Source organism: Halichoerus grypus, chromosome 8 (genome assembly GCF_964656455.1).
Source record: "Halichoerus grypus chromosome 8, mHalGry1.hap1.1, whole genome shotgun sequence".
Taxonomy (NCBI): Eukaryota; Metazoa; Chordata; class Mammalia; order Carnivora; family Phocidae; genus Halichoerus; species Halichoerus grypus.
In genome coordinates this window covers 21,135,843-21,156,872 of record NC_135719.1, presented here as the reverse complement: position 1 = coordinate 21,156,872, position 21,030 = coordinate 21,135,843, and positions in this window count along the sequence as shown.

The following is a 21,030-nucleotide window of genomic DNA, read 5'->3' as shown; positions in this document are numbered from 1 at the left end:
ATCTGAGGCTCACATTGGTTAGTGATTAGCCCAAGGTCACCTAGCTAGGAATTGAGATGGTTGGGACTGGAACCCAATCTTCTGACTCCAAACCATGGAGATCCTTGATTTTTAGTCTACATCCCCATAGTGCTATTTCAGACAACATAGAAATTATTTAAGACAAAGGACGAGTTGTCCTTAAAAGACTACAGATGAAGAAGCAGGGGAGCAGGTATGCATTAAAAAACGTAAAAGTACCCATTGTTCTCACCTACTTTCCCACAAGACCCATAAGGCAGATGGAACCCCATTCAGGAAACTCACTCAGATCAGCCTATCTCACCATATCCAAAAACGGTAAGTAGTTTAACAATTTGTAACCACCCCAGCTTTTTTTTTTTTTCTTTTTTTTTTTTTTCAAGATTTTATTTATTTATTTGAGAGAGAGAGAATGAGAGAGAGAGAACACATGAGAGGGGATAGGGTCAGAGGACGAAGCAGACTCCCTGCCGAGCAGGGAGCCCGATGCGGGACTCGATCCAGGGACTCCAGGATCATGACCTGAGCTGAAGGCAGTCGCTTAACCAACTGAGCCACCCAGGCGCCCAACCACCCCAGCTTTATAATGTATCTACTGCTTCTTAAAATAGGCTATGGAGGAACTTGGAGTCCCTAAGAAGTGACAGGCATCTCTGGCAGGGTGACCTGCATAGCCAGCGTGCCCAGAGACTTCTGGGTTCAATGGCAGTTTGCAGCTCCACCTCACAGCCCTTCCTTTGTGGAGAGGGTCTCCTCGGTAGAGTCCTCATTAAGGCCCGCGGTAGTCTCGCTCTGTGGCATCTGGAAAGCAGCTGTGTCCCCCGCCATGTGTCTTTTCCTGAAACACATTTGCTTTTTAAGTCCACTCTTTCCAAGCCTGGTATCCACATCAGGAAAATGAAATAAATGAAAAACCCCAAACACCCTTCTAATGGGCACTAATTGATGTGTCTGCTGATGAGATCTGCAGAAAGGCCAATCAGGGAAGGGGCCTTCAAAAACAGATTCCTTTCTCCTGCTAGCTGCATGCCCCCAAGGTGGCAGTAAGTGCTAGGACCTGGGGACGGCTTGGTTCCAGTTCCCCGAGCATGCTGCCTCCTCCAGACAAAAGGTACAGTGTAGTGTGCTGTCCTAAAAGTGTTTCCTAAATGATCCCTTTCCTGAAGATGGCAGAGAGCAAAAGGAAACTCTTCCTTGTTAATTTGGTTGGGTTTGGTAGCCAAATGCAAGCGGAAGTACTCTACACAATAGAAAAACACCGTTCTGCAAGATCTGGAGAGGAAAAACAGCCAGGAATGCATTTCTAGGGAGATTGAATGAAAGGATTGAATGAAATGGGGTCAGACCTGAGCAAGGACCCTTCTCTTTCTACCTCAGCAAGGAGTCTGAAACATAGCTCCATCCACTGTGGAGAGTGTTTTTTGGCCCCATCTGACCAGCAGGCCAGCTGTGCCTCAGTGAAACTTGAGCCAGCAGGCAAATGGGCATAGCCTATAATTTAAGATGAAGCTCAGTCGCACCCTAATAGTGCTACCTGCAAGGACAAGAGAGACATCACTCACTATGTACGATTTTTTCACCTTATTGTAAATTATAAGCAGGAAAACAAAGGGTGCTAATAATATAGTAATGAGAGAATGACTTCAAGCAAAGAATTCAGGAAGTTTCATCAGAGGAAAAGACATTAAAACCTTAGACATGAAGAAGAAATAAGAGATAGCCAGCCTGGGAAGGGGAGAAAAAGGGAACAGAATATTTTATTTTATTTATTTATTTATTCCTAAAAAATTTTATTTATTTATTTTTAGAGAAAGAGAGATAGTCAGGGGGAGGAAGGGCAGAGGGAGAGAATCTCCAGCACACTCCCCACTGAGCACGGAGCCCAATGCAGGGCTCAGTCTCAGGACCCATGAGATCATGACCTGAGTGGAAACCAAGAGTCGGGCACAGACACTTAACCAACTCAGCCACCCAGGCGCCCCAGGGAACAGAATATTTAAAGTCCTCACAGCAAAAAAGAGCTCAGTGAATCTGAAAAGCTGAGGAAAAGCCATTGTGGCTGGGGTGTCCAGAGTAGGGCAAAACCTGGTGGGAGTGCTGGTCTGAGGCAGAGCTGATAGTCCCCAGGGCAAAGCCAATGCCAGGTGTAAAACATTTCTCTGCTATGGACAGGCTGGAGGATTAATTCATAGTCAAGGCTAAGGGTAGCTCTCATCCACTCCTATCCAGAGAGCCTGTTTGGGAAATTGAGAGCAGCCTAAAGCAGACCCTTCTCTTTCTACCTCAGCAAGGAGTCTGAAACATAGCTCCATCCACTGTGGAGAGTGTCTTTTGGCCCCATCTGACCAGCAGGCCAGCTGTGCCTCAGGGAAACTTGAGCCAGGAGGCAAATGGGCATAGCCTACAATTTGCAGAACAAAGCCAGTGGCCCTGCTTAATCAGGGAACTTGAGGTGCAGGTTAGCTTGCATTAAAACAACAAACAAAGAGCTTTACCAGCTGCTGCACTCTCTCCTGCTGCACCTAGATAGGAATTCCAATTCATAGACCTGCTCATCACTGAATACAGCTTTCAGCCTGTCAAACTAGGGAACCTAACCAGAGCACAAGATAAGTTACATAGCCCACTCAACAGCCTTACTTACAGTGGCACTTAAACAATGAAACAGCCCATGGCTTCCCTTATCTGCAGAGCAAAACTGGTGGTCTCACCTGACCAGGGAATTCAGTTTACATTCTGTACTGATTTGTGTCCCCAAGCAACAAGTTGTATAGGCCCTGGTCCTGGTTCTTCTGCCCTGCCACATAGGGAAGCTAATTCATAACCCCATCTATCACTGAATATAGTACCTGGTCCCAGCTAGTAAGCCAGACTAGAAAACCCAGGCAAACACAGAGCCCATCTTACAGCCTCACTTGTGTAGGAAACTAAGCCAGCAGTCTTCTAACAGTTCTTAGCAAGTAGCATACCCCTTCATCCCTGTCCTCAGGACTCAAACAGTAGCCTCACCCCAAAATAGGCCATAATAGCAGGTTCCACTTGCCCAGGGACACTACCAGCAGATATACCCAGAAACACAAACTGAGCTGAAAACTATCTACTCAGAAAACTGCAAGACATTGATGAAAGAAATCAAAGACATAAATTAGTACAAAGGTATCCCATGTTCATGGATTAGAAGAGTTAATATTGTTAAAATGTCAATATAATCAAAAGCCATTTATAAATTCATTGCAAGACCTTTTGAAAATCCAATGGCATTTTTTATAGATGTAGAAGAAAACACTCCTAGAATTTATATGGAACCACAAAAGACCCCAAATAGCCAAATAAATCCTGAGAAAGAAAAACAAAGCAGGAGGCATCACACTTCCTGATTTTGAGCTCTACCGTAACACTGTAGTCATCAGAACAGTATAATACAGGTATAAAAACAGATGAATAGACCAATATAACAGAATCAGGAGCCCACAAATAAAGCTAAACATATACAGTCAACTAATATTTGACAAGGAAGCCAAGAATACTCAATGAAAAGTAGCCCACTCTTCAATAAGTGGTGCTGGGAATATCAGATATTCATATGTAAAAGAAGGAATTTGGACCCATATCTTACACCACTCACAAAAATGGATGAAAGACTTAAATGGAACACCTGAAGTCATGAAACTCCTGGGGAAGAAAAAACAAACAAAACATAGGAATAAAGGTCCTTGACATGGGTCTTGGCAATGATTGTTTGAAAATGACGCCTAAAGCATAAGCAACAAAATTAAAAATAAACAAGTGGGAAAAAATTAAAAATAAAATAAACAAGTGGGGCTACCTCAAACTAATAATACTTGAATAGACATTTCTCCAAAGAAGATCTACAAAAGGGTAATAGGTACATGAAAAGATGCTCAGCATCACTAGTCATTAGGGAAATGCAAATTAAAACCACAATGAGATATCACCTCACACCTGTTAGAATGGCCCTCATTAAAAAGACCAGAGAAAACAAATGCTGGCATGGAGGTGGAGGGAAGGGAGCCCTTATGCACTGTTGGTGGGATTGTAAATTGCTACAGCCACTATGGAAAACAATATATAGGATACTCAAGAAATTAAAAATACAACTACCATATAATCCAGCAAATCCACTTCTGGGACTATACCTAAAGGAAACAAAAATGCTAACTCAGAAAGATATCTGCATCCCCATGTTTATTCCAGCATTATTTACAATAATGAAACTACCTAAGTACCCATTGATGGATGAATGGATAAATAAATAAATAAATAAATAAATAAATAAATAGATTTTTAAAAAAATATATATATACATATATATTATATATACAATGAGATATTATTCAGCCATAAAAAAATGAGGAAATCCTACCATTTGTGACAACAGGGATGGACCCTGAAGGCAATATGCTAAGTGACATAAGTCAGACATAGAAAGAAAAATACTATAAAATCTTACTTATATTTGGAATAAAAAAAAAACCAAATTCATAGAAAAGATGATCAGACTCATGGTTACCAGATGCAGAGGTGAGGGAAGAGGGAATTGGATGAAGGTGGTCAAAAGGTACAAACTTCTAGGTCATAAGATAAATTAGTACTAAGGGTGTAATGTACAACTGAATGACTGTAACTAACACTGTTGTATGATATATAGAAAAGTTGATGAGAGTGAATTGTATGAGCTATCATCACATGAAAACATTTCTTTTACTTTTTCTCTTTTTCTTTCTTGTCTTTATTGTATGTAAATGAGAAGATGGATGTTAGCTGGACATATTGTGGCAAGCATTTCACAATACGTATGCAAATCAAACCACCATGCTTTACACCTTAAATGGATACAGTGATGTATGACAATTATTTCGCAACAGAACTGGATAAAAAAGATAACAGGAAAAATAACGATTGTCAAAATAAAGAAATTAAGTCTAATCAATGAGAAGTTTAATGGATGGCATAAACAGACTGCACATAGCTGAAGAGCAATTTTCAGTGGGCAAAAAACCAAAGGAACTCTTCCAGAACATAGCTCAAAGGATGAGGGATATGAGAGAAAAGGAAACAATATGAGAGATGCTATGGCACTCTTCTTCCCACCACCTCACTTCTTGGAGAAATCATTCTAACCCTTCCAGGTTATATTAAGTGTAGGGAGAGGAGTGCCTGGGTGGCTCAGTTGGTTAAGAGTATGAGCCAGACTCTTGGTTTTGGCTCAGGTCATGATCTCAGGGTCGTGATGATCTCAGGGTCATGAGATCGAGCCCCATGTCTGGCTCCCTGCTCAGCAGAGAGATTGCTTAAGATTCTCTCTATCCCTCTCCCTCTGCCCCTCCCCCTCCCCAACTCACACTCTCTCAATCTCTCTTTAAATATTAAGTGTAGGGAGAGTATGCTATGCAGTGATCTGGTATAGCTGCTCTTATCCCACACCAACTCAACTTGGCCTATAAGAAAATGAGCTTCTCCTTTTTGTCATTTCAAAGTACCCTCCAGGCAGAGCTGCTAATGCATAGAAGACCGACAAGAAGCATATGGAACCACAGGATTACTTATTTACCTTGGATGTGACTAAAGTCAAAAGGAGAAAAAGTACAGGCGGTATGCACCTGGAAATTCTCCACTCGGGTTTGATTTGACCATTTCTTGCCTGACTCAAATTATTTCCTCCTGACTTTGTTTTTGGCCCGTAGAACAAATCTATTTCACACTCCTTACAAAAGTGTTTCCCAAAATGCAGCAAGACAGACAACAAATGGCTCTGACTTAATTATTACTTATTTTACATATGTTATTTTCTTTTTTTTAATTAATTTATTTATTAGAGAGAGAGAGAGGGCGAGTGCATGTGTGAGAGCAGGGTTGGGGGGCAGAGGGAGAGGGAGAGAGAATCCCAAGCAGACTCCCCACTGAGTGGGGAGCCTGATGCGGGGCTCGAATTCATGAACCTGAGATCATGACCTGAGCTGATATCGAGAGTCAGATGCTCACCAACTGAGCCAACCAGGCGCCCCAACAGATGCTATTTTCTACTTACACTGTCAGTAGCATGTGGTGGGATCTTCAAAAGCCATGACAGGTCGTATACACACAATTCAGGCTTTATTGAAATCTGAACCCCTCTACTTGTAAGTTGCAGACCCAGGATTCAAACTCAGGCGGTCTGTCTCCCAAGTCTGCACCCTTAAAGACGGAACCATACTGTGGACTAGGACAGGGTTTTTCAACCTTGGGATTGTTGATATTTTGGTCCAGATAATTGTTTTGGAGGGTTTGTACTGTGAACTATAAAATATTTAGCAGTGTTACAGCCCTGTACCAACTAGATTCTGGTGGCAGTCCTTCCCAGATCTTTTGCCAAATATCTCCTGGGTGGGGTTGGCAATATTGCCTCCGGCAAGAATTACAGGACTAAGGTGCTCACCAGAATCCTCAAGCAAGTATTACACTTAGGTGGAATATTAAAACTATCCCCATTAATGTCCATGCATTCTGACTGACATGATATACCATTGCTGTAGATGTCCTAGTCAATGCAATAGAAAAGGAAAAAGTCATGTAAAATGTACAAATCCATCACTATTTCTGTGCATAAATGTGTTGGCAAACAAATAAAAAAGTCTTTTTCTGATCGCTTCTATTTTATCTTGGTAAAGTTTTAAGATAATTCATCCACAGAAGAAATGGAAGAAAGAAAGACAAGAACGGAAAGTCTGAGGAGAGAGAATATGAGACGGGTCTTAGGGAGAGTGGGAGAGCACGCTAACAAGACAAAACAGTGGGGTTGTGTCTTATTAGCCCTGGCTGAGGTTGCTGATCCTGATGATTTCATAGTTTTACTTCCTAAAAATCTCAGCAAAGACTTCTGCCAGCTTCTTATGAAGGGCCCCACCAACATCATCCAAGGGGCCCCTAATCCATCTCCTTAGCATGCACTTTTATTCCAGTTACCTGAAAGCTGTCAGCTGCTATCTTTTGCCAGATTGCAAATAAAAATTAATTCATAAATATTACTGCATTTTATAAAATTCAATGTTGTATACACATGCTGAATATACAAATTATGACTTATTTTGGAAACCTTAGCAATTTACATCAAAGGGCAAAATGTTTCTACCATTGACTCGACAACCCAGTTTCTAGGAATTTTTCCTAACGTAATAATTGCATAAGTGCAACAAGACATTCCCAGCAGCATTGCTATAGTAGAAAATTAGAAACAACTTAAATGTCATCCCTAGAGGACTGCTTAAGTAAATATTTGTGCACATATGCAATGGTCTCTGAGGCCACATTTAAAAAATAATATTCATGATATCTCATTGAAAAATGCAGGTTATGAGTGAGCATGCATGGCGTGAGCTCATTCATAAAATACTGTGTATGTGAATAGAATTCTGTAAGACAATTTTTAAAGCATTACCTATGATTATTTCTAGATAGTGGTATTTGGAATGTTCTTTATGTAGTTCATAGTTTTAGATCATTTCACTTTTCTACATTGAATATATATATATATATATATATATATATATATATATATGATGCAACAACAAAGTCGTTTCCAGAAAAATCAAAATGACCACATGACTGACACTGACAGTCAATGCTGAAAGTAAATGCTTTGATAAACTGGGTAGTAGAAATTTTGGTTGTTAGGTCCCACTTCTTCAAGATGGCTAAGTCCACTTCATACATGAGAGGGACCACTTACACGGTTCTTGCCTAAAAGCTTGAAGCGACGCTCTCTGCATGGATATTTCACCTGAAATACTACCATTCCCACCATAAACTCTACAGCTACATTAGCAAAACAAATAATAATATCAGCTCTGCAGTCCAATCAGAGCTTCTCTGTGTACATTTTTTTCCAGTGCATGGCCTCAGTATGGTTGAGAATGAGCAGGTCTGCCTCACCCAGAGGCCTGGTACATTCTGACCTGCTCAGTGGTATCGGCCAGTTGGCTGCTTGGCACCTTTCCCAGCAGTCATTGCTCTCCAAGCACGACATCTATCATTGCTCCAGTCAGAAAGATGGCACTTACCTGATGGGTAGGCAGAAGCGTCTTCTCTTACCATATGCTGGAAATTGTCAGGGGCTGTTCACGCCAAGACTGGCTACTTTTAGTGCCAGGAAACAGGCCTTTCAAAAAGCCTGCCAAAAAAATACAAATAAAAATTTAAAAAGAACCAATTTTCACATATCAAATTTTGTGTTGGGAGTTGTGTAACAAGCTCTGCAGAGCAGAGAATTATGGACATTTTTCTGGCGTAGACACCTTAAACACAAAAAAGAAGAGCAATTCGAATTTGTGAAATGAGAAAGGGATTTAAAAAAAAATCCTTTGACCTACATAAATATTAGGTTTAGACCTAGCCCCGCACAGAGTCAGAGGGGGTGGCCCACCTATCCAGGATAACTTTACGAACGTTGAGGGGCCCACCTGCAGTGAAAGTTTCCGTTCCCATCATTTTGGTCATTTGGGGGGTTAAGGCATTACCTGATGAAGGGTCCTGTTGAATCCTTATCTGTCCCTTTGGAGGACAGAACAGCATTAAGCCATTGTCTCCAATTTTCACATTGTGATTAGGTGCAGCAGATAGATATGCTTGAATGAAATCACACAGAATTGGGGAATATTTGGGAAACCAGGTGTCATTGGAGAAAGTCGCTGTTTGCTGCTGAGCAGAAACTTCTGCGCAATTAGAGAGCAAGACAAGGACACAGGTGGCCCTGGGGCTCTGGGGGACATCTCCAAAGAGGGATTTGGAAGGGAAGAAGGAGTCAGAGTCCTATGACTAACCAGATAGGAGCACTAGCTGGGGCACAGTCTGGGGGTTCATGCTGGCAGGACCCTCTGAGCTCTGGTTGGAGACATTGTCAAAACGGGGGGGGAAGGGGATCTGGCAGAGTGACTGGGCAAAATGAGATGAACCTTGAATTGAAGGAGCAAAGATGGGGGACACAGGAGGACGCCACCTAAGCAGAGAGTTCATTGGCCCTCAGAGATCCGAGGAAGATGCCAAGGATGGGTGGGGTCAGGCAGCTCGAGGAACAACCAGAGTCCAAGTCAGGGAGTTCATTCCCAGGCTCCTGAGCAAGTGCTCCCAGGGTAGGCAAAGCTGCTTAAACATGCCTCTCAACTCTGCAGCCTGCAGCATGGTAGCCAAATCCCCTTTCAACTGAGAGCAGCCTCCTCTCATTTTCTCCAGCAGCCCAAGGTTTCTGCTTGGGAAGTTTCTGGTTGCTTTGCATGTCCACCTGGCCATGTTCACCTTTGCCAACTTGTCACAGGGGAGTGTGTAACTGTGTGTGGAGGGGGAGCATGTTTGTGTATGTGGATCTTTTAAATATATTGCTCATTGCAAGTGTATGCTCTCAAGACATACTCTGACTCACTCGCCCATGACTGCTTTGGCTATTTGGACTTTGTCATAGGAAGGCCAAATCAGAGCTACAGTCAAGGCCAACAAACTCCACACCCATTTGCCGTAAACCTCTTGTGGGAAATGAGAAGCATTCCGAAGCCTTCTCTCTTGTTGTGGGAAGCTTGGAATTTAATAATTCTACTAACCCATCTCTGAAATGTCTTCGACTCAGAAGTCATTAATGGGGGAAAATCCACAGAAGGACTACATGCTCTAATGGCCCTAGAGTCAGATTACTCCAGTTCCTATCCTGAAAACTTGCTAAGTGGGAGGTCTATGGGTGCTTCAGTTTGGTCAACCACACGACATCGAAAATAATAGAACATATGTCATAGACCTAGTACTTAGAAGAGCATCACCTCTTATTTTTTTTTTTTTGAAGATTTTATTTATTTATTTGAGAGAGAGCATGAGCTGGAGAAGGGGCAGGGGGAGAAGGAGAAGCAGATTCCCCACTGAGCAGGGAGCCCGAAGTGGGGCTCGATCCCAGGACCCTGAGATTATGACCTGAGCCAAAGACAGACGCTTAACTGACTGAGCCACCCAGGCGCCCCACCTCTAATTTGACTATACATATTTTTGTTTAATTATGTAGCAAAAGGCATTTAAATGGAGTTTAGAGACAAAGACAGGTTAACAAAGCATTAGTATCCATATCACATCATTGGTTTCTACAAATAAAAAAGCAAAATAAAGAAAGGATGTACACAGACAATGCTAAAGAAAAAAAATAAGTAGGCAAAAAATCTGTGAAATAGCACTAAATGTAAAAAAAAAAAAATAGAAACAGTACAAAAACATAATTGCATTTTTCCCTACAATGTTTGTAAAAAGTTTGATAATACCAAGGTTTCCAAGTGAACTAGGAAACAGACTGTCCTCAACAGTGTAAGTCCTCATAACAATCAATGTGACTCAAGGCGTCTGGGTGGCTCAGTCAGTTAAGCACTCAACTCTTGATTTCAGCTCAGGTCATGATCTCGGGGTCCTGAGATGGAGCCCCACGTTGGGTTCTGCGTTCAGTATGGAATCTACTTGAGATTCTCTGCATCTCCCTCTCCTTCTGCCCCTCCTCCTGCTCATGCACATTCGCTTTCTCACTCTCTCAAATAAATAAATAAAATCTTCAAAAAAAATCGATGTGACTTTTTGAAGGGCCATTTAGCAATGACTTTCAAATTTTAAGATATGCAGATTCACATGCCCAAAATTCTGGATGCTAGGGGTCAGCAATATTTGTGCAAATCCCCAAAAACAAGTGTTTTATTTATTGCAGAATCATTTCTAATAATGAAAAAAATAGAAACGAATCTAAATGTCAGTCCATAGGGAAATATTAATAAATCATGGTTCAGTGTCATAATAAACAGCCATCAAAAAAGGTGAGCTTTATGGATGAACAGAAAACACAAGTTGCAAAGTGGCTTTATTGTAATTTTATTTTTGAACATTGTGTGTTTCTTTGTATTGCTGGAAGTGGTAGTGGATATATCTACCCATGTTTTTGTCAGAGTATGGAAGGGTGAGAGAAGGGTCAGAGAAGCAGATGTGTCCTAGCTGAAGTCCCCAGAAGCTTTGTCGTCCATAAACTATGGGCGGCTAAGCTATTTATCAAAAAGGCATCAGGGAGTGGTGGGGAGAAAAAACAAACAAACAAACAAACAAAAAAAAAACAACAACAAAAACAAAACAAAACAAAACAGAAATTTTAGCATCTTGCAGATCAGTGTTCAAAATTCAGCTTTGCACTTCCTTGGCCATAGGAGATTTGTATACCTTTACAGACCTCAACCTTCTCCAATTCTTAGTTTGCAGACTTATAAGAATTAGTATAAAATAATGTTTATAAATCATCTCTTGTACAATGTATTCTCAAAAAAATGCCCTCACCATTTTTCATGTATTGAGATGCACATTTACCCTTATAAAATTTCAGACAGAAAAAAAAGAAAAAAAGGGGCGCCTGAGTGGCTCAGTCATTAAGCGTCTGCCTTCGGCTCGGGTCCTGATCCCAGGGTCCTGGGATCGAGCCCCGCATCGGGCTCCCTGCTCAGTGGGAAGCCTACTTCTCTCTCTCTCACTCCCACCCTGCTTATGTTCCCTCTCTCGCTGTGTCTATCAGATAAATAAAAAACCTTTAAAAAAAAAAAGGTGAGGGTTTTTTGTTTTGTTTTGTTTTGTTTTGATAGGAATAACAACTCATTGTAAGCAATGGCAGCATATAATATGCTAATAAGACATTAGCAAATATGCTATAATTGCCAATTTCCTTGATTAATAATTTAAGAAAAGAAGTGAACTAATAATAAAAATGGTTGATGCAACAAACTTTTCAAAACGTTGAGTTTTGGGGGAAACCATCAATTAGATGTGTGGTGATAGTCACCAAAAGTTTCGCTCAACAGGACACATTATGGGACCTCAGCTTTCTGAGTTTTGAATCTGAAAACACACACTGATAAATGTATATTTTTTTCTATTGAGGAAGGTGGAGTTAAAATATCAGAAATCCAGGCCAAAAGATCACTTCAATATTTCTTGAGGCAGAAACCTTTAATAATGGAAAAAGTCTATTTTGTATTATTCAGCAGGTATGACTTCACATGGAAAGTTCTTCCCACCTACCCTAACTACCCTTCACCCTGCCTAACATGTTTATTCTCTCTATTCTTATTTACTCATACATACATACATACCACAAAATGCTCTTTGATTTATAAATAAAAAGACAATTCTTCAAAAGAGCAGAGAATATCTTTTGGTAAAATGAGTTTGAGGTCAGTTTTCGGGGTCCTTGGGTTTTTATATGCAATCTAGCCACATTTCCTCTCTCTGCTTTGCTTGCTTAACTTACTAGAAACTTGGGCACAATTTTGCTGGTGTTGGCAGTTTTAAGGTATGGATTCGTGTAGGCTATTTACAAGATGCCAAGGGATGTCAAATCCAGAACATGTGTTTTTTATCCCACGGTCCTTCTTTGACAGCAGAAATACTCTGCAGATTATCAGATCCATTTGCTGATATTTAACGTCTTTTTTTTTTTTTTTAAATCCACTATGAGTTTCGGCTGAGATGAATTTTAATGTTTCTTCATGCTGAAACTGACAAAAAATCCTTTAAACATTTAAAGAGAGGAAATGGGAGCTCTACATTTCAGTGCAAAGAGAGCCCGTTTCATTTACTTAAAAACTTCACAACTACTTTCCTGCCAAAGAAATTCAGCTTTCTAATTTTTTTAAAAAAGAACACTTCATAGACATTCTAAACACCATGCGGAGCTAATGAAGACGTGGTTATGGCCATTCTGAATTTGTCGATACTTGCTTTGCTCAAGTTTTCACATTGGTATTATGGGCTGATTCAGGATTCTCTTGTCCCATAAAATGTTATTTTTTTTCTTACTAAAACAGTTATTAAACTAGCTAGCATTTTTAGTGAATATGTAGAGTCAGCAAATGTGAGTGAGGATCAGAAGAGAGAGGGTCTGTGCTTCTTGTCGTCTTTGTCATGCTGTTCAATGGTTGGTTTTCTCTCTTTATCTGGCTTGTTCACTGAGAAGGGCCATGCCCTGTCATTCATGTTCTTTCCTTTCAGTCTATTCGAGTTTCTCTGAAGATCTCTATTCCCACCACCATGAGTCTTTTTCGATCGGTCAACCAGGGACCTTCCCAACTGGGAACACCAAGTGTGTAACCATTACGGTAACAAGACCATACTGGGCTCCCAGCTCCCACCCAAGAGAGTCCTAGGTAGCTCAGGTCCATGGTTCTGGATGGCTGCCACATTCTCTCTGGCTGCTTTTATACCATATCTCTAGTCTCTGACTTCACAGTTTCTGTTTGCAATCAATACTCATGTTCGTAAATCCCCATCTGATAGGTTGGCAACAAATATTTAAATGATTGCGTGAATGAATGAATGAGAATGAATGAATGAAGTACTGGCAATGCCCAGCCAACACTGCTATTAATTGTACGTCCACTAGAGTAATCGAGGGCCGGCATCCCACTAGCGCTTTCCAGAACTCAAGACTGACAAACAGTGGCCTTGCTCATTCCCTTTAATGGAACAGTGCTTTGAAGTCGGGTCCCTCTCTCTGAGTTGCCCATTGAGCCCTCATGGAGCCAGACTGGTGTTCCCCACTGAACACAATCTCCCAGAAGAGAGCGATCAGACACATCCCCTCTTGACCTTGATGGAACAGCACACATTCAAGACCACTCTGTAATCAAGTGTCAACACAGACATAAAAAGGCCACTATGCCACCACAACAATGACCAAACGTTCCCCTCCCTGCTGCTCCTTTAGCAATAGCAACACCTCGCTTTACTCCTCCTAGATAAAAATCATATGCCAGACCAAATTGCCCCTGCTTCCTGACAATGCCCCATTCAGAACAGATCCCTGCTTTCTTAAATTTTCCCCCAAGTCTCCTATACAAGCCCAAGTCCTATCATCAATCTTTCCCAATTCTATTTTTCTGGGCAACATCATATTGTCCTCTGGTGCATTCTCCTGAACTGCAACAAATTAATAAAATTAATGTTTGTGTTCCTGGCGGTCTTTGGGCCCTGTGCTTCATCACCACTTTAGGGGAACCTAGACCAGAAGCCAAGTAAGAAGACACTTGAAGAACCTCTCAAGGATCCACTCAGTAGTGCCTGTCTGCCCATCACACAGGATACCATGCTGGAGTCAGGTACCTTCACGGTGAGCACACCTGCAAGCACAGGCCTCCACCAGGCCTTCAGAGTTGGATGCCTGGTTTGAAATCTTGGTGCCAGGGCCCAGTTGCCTGTTTTAATCTGTCTCTAAGCCACTCTTCTGGGGAGCCCATGGAAGACACTAAGGAAGATAACTCTCTGATAGCTCACCCTAGTGGGTTAGAATTCCCAGGTAAACAGATTAGGATCAACAGATTAGGCTAGGATGTTTGCTATTTAGGACAATAAAGTGATGCCTATGTTTGTGTGAGTGTGTCTGTGTATGAATTTTTATGGGGAAAGTGATATTATACTTGTAGAATGATATTTGTTTCTTATATCATTGAACTTGTAGGTTTTGAATGATGGGTAATAGGAACCATGATATCTTTATGATTTCTGATATACAAATAGTACAGTGACATCAAATAAAAATGTTTCTATTTGATTTTAACAGGTTCAATATTTAGAATTAAGATGTCATTCGACAATGACTCTAGTAGTATTAGATTCATTTAAAAGAAAACATTCATTACAATAGAAAAAATGCTTCCTTTTAATAGTTTTCACATACAGGTACAATCATTTTGTAGAGTAGCTGACTCCCCCATAGGAGGAAGCTTCCTGAAAGTGAAAACACTGTATTTGGTATTTATGTATTCCAGCACCTAGTACAATGCCTGGGATATAGTAGGTGCTAAATAAGTAAATTAGCAGGCAAACAAACATGTGAAACAGTCTTTTTTTTTTTTCTTTAAGATTTTATTTATTCACTTGAGAGAGAGGTAGCAAGAGAGAGGGAGAAGCAGCCTTCCCACTGAGCAGGGAGCCCAACCCAGGGCTAAATCCCAGGACCCTGGGATCATGACCTGAGCCAAAGGCAGATCCTTAACTGACTGAGCCACCCAGGTTCCCCCAAAACAGTCTTGACTGTCATCACTAATATCTTTTAGGTCTGGTTTTATAAGAACACATTGGTCTTCAGAAAAATGCCTAGTGGTATCTTCTGCCCAAATAGCTTCGTGATGAGTTTTAAAATATTAACCTGTGATATCTTTCTTCCATGTTTTCTTTTATCTCTGCCTCTTCCCATTCAGTAGGGCAGGTATGTACTGCTCAAGAATAGGATGAGACGGGGGCACCTGTAGGTTAAGTGGTTGCCTCCGCTGGGGTCATGATCCCAGCGTTCTGGGATCGAGCCCTGCTCGGGCTCCCTGTTCAGCACGGAGTCTGCTTTCTCCCTCTCCCTCTGCCCCTCCCCCTGCTAGTGTTCTCTCTCTCTTTCTCTCTAATAAATAGGTAAAATCTTAATTAAAAAAAAAAAAAGAATAGGATGAAACAAAGATTTTAGTGATAGCAGTAAATACCATTCACATCCCTCCCCCCCCCAATTTTTATACCTTCCAGACCCAGGAAATGCTACAAAGATTTCTGGATATTCTCTTTAATATTTCAAAACAAGAGAACTTGCCTCATTCTCCAAACTCTGATATGTGAGGGAAAGAATCCATGTGCTGGCACCCCGGTTCTCTCCATCCATCACCGTCTGGGAAATTAACCAGAGCCCTTGCAATGCTGACTGCGTTTCTTCCCTCTCTAGGCAACACAGCCACACCCAATGTCATCACAGCTCCCTGCTTCAGGAGCCCCAGAGACTCCTTTGTACTTTAACCACACTGCAACAAATAATAAATGAAAAACAAAATAAAACGACTCTACTTCAACAATAAAGAAAGATCCTGGGTCTAAGAAGACCCTGGGGTCTGCACATTTGTTATTGCCAACCCCTTGTTGGGGTTTTTAAAGAGAAAGTGGAAATTATTCCATCGGTGCCACGTCTTCTGTGTTCGTGGCCTCCCATCCGCTCTTGAGTGTCATCTCCTTGTCTTCCTGCTACTCCTAAGTGCAAGATCCTGACTGAGGAAGATACTGCTTTTCCAGATCTTACTAAGTATAAAGCACAGGAGTTGAGGTCTATAAAAGTGCACAAGACATAAAAGAAGAATAGATGAGTAGGACCACAAAGTGTATTCCTACCCTTTGCAAATTCTAAGTGACATTCACATGTGAAATATCTTAATTTTAAATATAATTTATTAACTTTTTCAGTATGGCTTTCCAAAGGACATAAGGCAGCTTATATGAAAACCCATGCCCAGTAGAATAATACCAATAAAACAAGACGAAAAATAAAAAGCTAAGACACATTCCCACCATGCGGATTAGTATTTCTGTTGTAAATAAATACCAAATAAGAGTCTGATTTTTTCTCAGGAGTGAGGGAAAAATGTGTGACACAGTAATTTACATAGCTCTCACCATCAGAATGAAAAAAAGCACACTGGAATCCTTAGGGAAACAAAGATTTTCCTGGCAAGAAATTCTCAAAGAAATTTCTCACTTCAGACCTGCTATAAATAAAGAGGAGCAAAAATCATCCCATCACAAAATCTGGGCCTTTTAATCAAATGTTATACTTCCAGTGGAGGAAGAGAAAACCTAAAGAAGAATTATGAAATTAAATAGAGATTTTTTTGTTTAAAGATAATTATGATTACATATTATTTATATAAATAATTATGATTATATATTATATAATACACATTATATAATAATATTATATTATTTATTATATATATTATATAGTCATCATCATCTTTATTATTATTACAAAATGTAATACCATTTTGAAACTTAAACAAAAAGGCAAAGAAAGGAAATAGAGCTTTGTAAATGATTTAATCAAGGGGAAAATGGAAGTGGTCTAGAGTCTAGTTCAATGGGCTGCACAAATTTGGTGCTCAATAATTGAGCCCATTGAACTAAACAAGCTTAAGGGGAAAACGACATAAGAGAAGGACTCACTATTCATCGGTGACAAGTCATTTTACATTTAAATGACCTAAGATACATACAGCATCAAAAAATGTTTCTGAGAAACCATAGCTAGGAGAGGGGTGAAGGTTTCCACAGGGGAATGAGACAAATGACTACTCTAAGAATGTTTCCAGAGTGTTGTCTGCAGCATTTTTAATCTCCACATCAGATTCTCAAGTCTGCATAGACACAGCAAAATTATCTTATTAACCAATCATTTCAGAACACTCAAGATTTTGCAGCTTTGCAGAGTGAACCATTCCAAATGTGATTTGGGACTGCATTTTAAAAACCAAGTTGAGTCCTCCTGAGCCTTGCCCTCACTCAAAGTGTTCTGAACTTCCATTTTTTTTTTCCCTTTGGTGACCTTACAAAGTCATGTGACCAATAAAGTCAGGGACTCTTGACCAAAGTGCCTGAAAACTGTGGTAAGCAAGTGTAGGTAGCTGGGAGCCCCAGCCAGGAGGAGGGAGGGGATCACGAGTCGGCGAGGGCGCGGGGAGGGACACTGACCACGTCTCTAGAACAGATCTCATTTGGTCATGGTGTGATATTTTCTGCATTTGGCACTGTATTCTGTGTGCCAATATTTTATTTAATATTTTTGCTTTGATACACAGAGGAAATATTGATCTTGGTTTTCTGTCGCTTTATAAAAGAAATTAGGAAGTTTTCCTTCTTTTTCTGTGCTCTGAAGTAACTTAGAGAACTATCTCTGGTCTCTGAAATTATCATAGTATCCCTGTGAAGCTCTCCGGGCCGGGTGCTTTTGGCAGCACATTTCCTTAATAGAATTTTCTATTCCTTCAATGGAAATTGGTCTTTTTGAGCTTTCTGTTTGCGATGTGGCCAATTTCAGTCAAATGTATTTCCTCAAGAAATGATTGTTACCTAGGTTTTTATAGAACTTGCATAGAAATCTAGAAGGTACTCTCTTAGGACTTTTAAATTTTATTCTGTTCTTGTGGTTCTTTACCCCTTATTATTTCTTATTTTGGAGGTCCCTCTTCTGGTGATAAATTTAGCTCTGGTTTGTCTATTTTGTTAATTTTTCTAAAACCCAAATTTAAATTTGTCGATTATATCTATCATTTTTCTACTCTTTATCTCATCCATTTCTGCTTTATTTTTATTTCCTGTCTTTTTTTGAAAATTTATTTTGTTGTTCTAGCTTTTGAGCTGAGAATTTAAAACATTTATTTTCACCCCCTCATTTTTCTAATAGAGATGCTAATTAGTATCATAAATTTTCCTCTGATTACTGCCTTAAGTCTATGGATTCTGAAATGTAGTATATTTATTTTTTAGAAATATGCCATTATTTTTAGTTGCATAAACTCAGTTAATATATATATATTTTCACATGCGATTAGTAAGATTATCAAATCCCAAAATAATCAATTCCAAGAACATCCTTCTAGAACTATTAAATTTTAAGGGCAAATAAAACATCTCCAAGGATTCCAGGCAAAAAAGATCAAATAACTAATGCAGGCAAGAAAATGAGACAGTCATTAGACTTTTCTGTATGAACACACAAAGTAAGACAATCATAGAACAACATTAAATCAACAACAATCATTAAAACACACACACACACACATACACACACACACACACACACACACACACAAAACCTTTCAGTTTTAAAAAAAAAACGCAGTTAAAAAAAAGTGAATGAAGGATTTTATGTATAATAAATTGGTCCTTCAAATGTCAAAGTTATAAAAATGATTTTTCTTGGTTGAATTCAGAAAATTTAGATTTTTTTTTATATATCAATTGAATTCTTGTAATAATTTTTAAGTCTTTTTTCTGCTTCTGGAAAGTTTTCTTGAATTAAATATTAGCTCCATTCCATTGTTTTATTTTTCTTCTTCAGAGACTCTGATTTAATAAATACTATTCCTTTTGTGCTTCTCTCAAATTTTGTTTTTTCTCTGGCCCTTCAATTTCCATTCTTTTACCTGTTTTCCTGACTTTCTTTAATGACCTTTATTAACTTACCATTTGTGTCTATTCTTCAGGCATCTTGCGATGTTTTATTCATTTGAGAGACAATTCTTTCTCTTCCATTTTTTATTCCTGCATTAAATCAACTTTCTTTTCATTTCTTCCAGTTTGGGGGGGTCGATTTTTTTTTTTTTTTAATTTTAAAGTTCCTGACTCAAGTTGGCTTTTTGGATATTTGTTGCTTGTTTGGGTCTATTTCATTCTGTTGGAAATATTAACTTATAGATGTCTTCTGTTTCATGGATGGTTTGTTTCCAGGGGGACTGCTCATTATTTAATACGTATGAGATTTTGTTTCCTGATTTTCTGTAATCATAGCTCTGTGTGGGTTTGACTTTCCATTTGTTTAATTTTCTGGTATTGAGGTGTTCTGTATGATTCCTAGTTTAATAGAATTCTCATCTATCAACATAGCAAAGTCCAGATATGTTGGCCAGTCTTGTTGTTTGTTTGCAAATCTGTTTTGGAGCTGGAGGGGAGTGTAAGCTTCTCATTTAAAGTTCTCTTTTGACCTTCAGGACCCTGAATTAACCACCCCTCATGCACCTATATACTTTTTCTCTTTACTTGCCAAAGGGTGCTTCTCTCTTATTTTTGTCTTTTTTCTCCTATGATCTATGTATTTCAAAGATGGCCCCTTTTCATCACACCTGTCCTTGTAAATTATGCCTGCCCTGTTAAATTGGGCCTGCCACTTTAAATTACACATGCATTGAGAACCTGTCCCTGGGGCACCTGGGTGGCTCAGTTGTTAAGCATCTGCCTTTGGCTCAGGTCATGGTCCCAGGGTCCTGGGATTGAGTCCCACATCGGGCTCCCTGCTCCGCGGGAAGCCTGCTTCTCCCTCTACCACTCCCCCCGCTTGTGTTCCTGCTCTCACTATGTCTCTCTCTGTCCAATAAATAAAAATAAAATCTTTAAAAAAAAAAAAAAGAAAAGAAAACTTTTCCCTATGCTTCATGCTGAGATCCACTTGGATACTTTTATAGATTTCGGATAGACTTGCTTTTTCCACGGTAGTTTAAGAACAAACTTGGTCTTCTTCACTAGATTTCACCTTCTGTATTTCTCCACCTTTTCGGGGGATACCCTGAAAATTCCATGGGGCCTTCTCTTCAGGGTCTTACACTGGGATGGGCTGTACTGGGAGGGTGAGAGATCTTCAGCTGGGATTTATTGATTTTTTTCTTTTTCTTTTTTTTCTTTCCTTTTAGTTAATCAGAGTGATTTTGAAGGTTAGGCATCATCTTTCTTCAAGTTATGCTGAGCGTGTAATTTCCAACTAGAGCCTATTTTTCTTCCCGCCGTCTTGTTTTGTGCTATAATAAGGACGCTGTCGCTGGGCTGTGGACATCGTCTTCCAGTACCCATAACTCTGACTTTCTTTGATTTAAGTTGAATTTTCATCATTTCTCCACTTGGCCTCTGTCCTTATATCATGGTTTTAATGATATTTTTGTTGCAGTTATGCCTTTGGTGACCTTTTGAATGGTGGAAATTAATAATTAAATAGAAAGAAGACTGTCTAGAGAAATAAAATTTTGCCCTCAGTCTATTTCCTTCTCAGTGTGATCATTTTCTTTCACACCATAAACATATTCTTCTATGACATTTTACCAAAAGCTTTTAAAAAAGAATAAATATATTTTAGCTCTCTCAATCCTCACATAAGCACTGTAAAGTGTTTACTATCTCCACTATACAGATTTAAAAACCTGATACCTAAAAAGGCGAAGTGTTTTGCCCAAGGTCATGCAGTTAGTGTCAAAGCCAAGAATTCAATGTCACTTCTATGGCAAATTATAAGGAAAAAATACAACAAACATCTAAAAATAAACATGCCATATGTGTAGAAACATTTCTAAGCCATCATGGTCTTTTAGTATATTTACAGGGTTTAGTTAATTAGTGAATAAGTAGTATTAAGCCTTGACTCAATAGCAGTTTCGGCTGCAGACTCAACTTTTTGTAGCC